We start from the raw sequence: 3,645 nt of genomic DNA on the forward strand, positions 1-3,645 counted from the left end.
GGGCAGGTGGGGCAGAGCCCCACATTCTTTGCAAAATAAATAAATAAATAAATGAAACTGAAAATGATTTTTTTGTGGGGGTTGCCTGTTTTTGCATGTTATTTTGGCATTAATACGTGTCAAATATACATTTGCAAACAATGTTTTATATATATATATATATATCATTGAGTTAATAAAGCCGCATACAAACATAGTCTTTTTTTTGTTTTCTTGAGTAAGGCAGCTCCAAAATGCAGGTGTTTCAGGCTAGTTCAGTGCTTTCTGTGGTGGGGCAAGCCAGCAGAAAATATGGAGCATTGCGCCGTGATTGGCTCAGTGTTCTGTCACTCATGGGGACACTACGTCACCCCCAAGTCTAAGGGTAGATCTAGAAAATTCAAGCCTGTTGGGTGCTGCCATATAGTTATTTATGGTTACTTACATTATAGTGCCCATCCAAGGTCACTGGCCACAGATAAAATTATGTAAAATCATGTTATATCTTGGACATCATACTTTCAAAATATTAGCTAGTAGACACATGAATCAAGTTGACAATCGATTGGCAAATTGTTTTTAATCCTTATCGTATGAAGAGAAATTATAGATAAAACGTATCAATGCTCATCGGCCAATGGACATAAACATTACACAAGTTGGAAATTGCAAATTCAGTGGTTTGGACGGAATCAGTAGCTAACTGCAAGCATTGCAAAGCAATCATTAGCATGCTATTCAGTGGAGTGGCTGTGTGGTCCCAAGTCTAAGATTAAGGATCTCTTTTCCAAGTTTAAAATTCAAGTGAGCACAGCACAACAAGGCGAGTGCAAAAAGGTATTGTATGCTGCTGCATAACGGATGCCAGGGAGATGTGTATACTGTAGCTAAGAAAGTAATACTAAGTGTATGTTGTGCAGTAAACTGTTAGTAGCCCATGTGCCTCACCCTAATAATTTGGACTAGTTTCACCTCTTAATTTCACCTACTGTTCTGACTTGGTGGTGCACATGTAGCATTTAACCTGTTTTTGAGAAATGTAATAATCGAATATTGTAATAGTTTCATTGTCTGCTTATATGCCCCCTTTATTAATCCTGCTGTTCTGACTTGGTGTACAGGGAGAACACTAAGAACGGCCCATGTTCTGAATTCTGTCGCTGTTCATATCAAAAGTGCTGAACAATTAGTTATGACTACGTCAGTCCTAGCTCGCTCATTAATGTTTTAATCGAAATTATGGATTGCCTCTTATCCGCTTGTCGTCCCCTTATGTCATAGCTTGTACATCTCAATTGCCAGTAGAAACCATATTTGTTTAAGCAAGTCAGTCATATCAGCTGTTTTTTTAAAAGGCAGTAAATGAGGCTGAATGAACTGCTTCATTTGCCAGACAAGACAGTGGTCAGGTGTTGGGACTACTGTTGGGATTCTGCTGTTAGGGCCTACGTAAAACTGTCCTAACAGTTTGAGGGCCTCATCTGTCACCGTTATAGTGCAATTAATGTATTGTTTAGTGGCATTCCTGGCATGCATTCCACTTGGTTTATTTTGCCTCAACAAGATTTACATTCTAAAATCGCGGGAATGGTGAAGTTAAACATGTCTGTTTCAGAGCTCCTCACAGTAAAAGAGAGTAAAAATGATGGCCACTCTGCCTCCCTGTGGTCAATATTGTCTACTGCAGAATTTGATGAACTTTCGTGAGCTACTTTTCATTGATTGAATTCAAACACACTTGACAACTTGCTTCAGACAAGAGGGTTAAGGTGTTTAGAACAAAAATGTTGCATGTTCCACTCAAGTCAGACAAAAGATCACACAATTCTGATATCTGATTGATTTTCTTTAAACAAGATATCCAAGCAAAGAAACAGTAACCATTGTAACGACAGGGCTGGTTAAGTTCAGGCTTACAGTATTTTGAATTTTTCATGGCACATTCAGATATTAAAATGACAAAATAATTAAACGTATTAAAAACAACATCAATGATGAAACACAAACAGTAACATGCTTCTCTCACACAAGCCATGGTCTCTGAATGACACAAGGATAATTGAAGCAGAGACCGCTGGTTACCAATATGGATCCTTCCCATATGGTGAAGGTAAAACTTACAGCATAGCAAGCTGATCGGAGGACAGTATTACAACTTTTCAACAACATCTTACACTCAGTGAGTACAGTATAACACATCTGAACTGTGGCAGGGTCAATTGGAGATAAAGTATTTACAATGTGACAGTCAGTAGGGCTATTGGAGGGTCATCCGTTACAATGTAAGTCAGTGTGTGGATAATGTGCTGTGGACATTGCACCATAGACAGGGGTTCCAGGTTGGTATGAGCAAAGAAACAACATGTTCCCTACAGTACAGTCCGTGGCCAAAAGTTTTGAGAATTACAAATATTAATTCAAAGTCTGCTGCCTCAGTGTCTTTAGATATTTTTGTCAGATGTTACTATGGAATACTGAAGTATAATTACAAACGTAAGTCTCATAAGTGTCAAATACTTTTATTGACAATTACATGAATTTGATGCAAAGAGTCAATATTTGCAGTGTTGACCCTTCTTTTTCAAGACCTCTGCAATCTGCCCTGGCATGCTGTCAATTAACTTCTGGGCCACATCCTGACTGATGGCAGCCCATTCTTGCATAATCAATGCATAATCACCCGCCTCTTGAGGATTGACCACAAGTTCTCAATGGGATTAAGTTCTGGGGAGTTTCCTGGCCACGGACCAAAAATATCTATGTTTTGCTCCCCGAGCCACTTAGTTATCACTTTTGCCTTATGGCAAGGTGCTCCATCATGCTGGAAAAGGCATTGTTCATCACCAAACTGTTCTTGGATGGTTGGGAGAAGTTGCTCTCGGGGGGTGTGTTGGTACCATTCTTTATTCATGGCTGTGTTCTTAGGCAAAATTGTGGTAACACTTGGCTGAGATGCAACCCCACACATGAATGTCTCAGGATGCTTTATTGTTGGCATGACACAGGACTGATGGTAGCGCTCACCTTGTCTTCTCCAGACAAGCTTTTTTTCTGGATGCCCCAAACAATCGGAAAAGGGATTCATCAGAGAAAATGACTTTACCCCAGTCTTCAGCAGTCAAATCCCTGTACCTTTTGCAGAATATCAGTCTGTCCCTGATGTTTTTCCTGAAGAGAAGTGGCTTCTTTGCTGCCCTTCTTGATACCAGGCCATCCTCCAAAAGTCTTTGCCTCACTGTGCGTACAGATGCACTCACACCTGCCTGCTGCCATTCCTGAGCAAGCTCTGTCCTGGTGGTGCCCCGATCCCGCAGCTGAATCAACTTTAGGAGACGGACCTGGTGCTTGCTGGACTTTCTTGGGCGCCCTTCACAACAATTGAACCGCTCTCCTTGAAGTTCTTGATGATCAGATAAATGGTTGATTTAGGTGCAATCTTACTGGCAGCAATATCCTTGCCTGTGAAGCCCTTTTTGTGCAAAGAAATTATGACGGCATGTGTTTCCTTGCAGGTTACCATGGTTGACAGAGGAAGAACAACTCACACCTGTGTTAACAAGAGAGTCACTGACATGATGTCAGCTGGTCCTTTTCTGGCAGGGCTGAAATGCAGTGGAAATGTTTTGGGGGGGGATTCAGTTCATTTGCATGTCAAAGAAAGACTTT

This window comes from Oncorhynchus mykiss, chromosome 14 (genome assembly GCF_013265735.2).
Source record: "Oncorhynchus mykiss isolate Arlee chromosome 14, USDA_OmykA_1.1, whole genome shotgun sequence".
NCBI classification, from domain to species: Eukaryota; Metazoa; Chordata; class Actinopteri; order Salmoniformes; family Salmonidae; genus Oncorhynchus; species Oncorhynchus mykiss.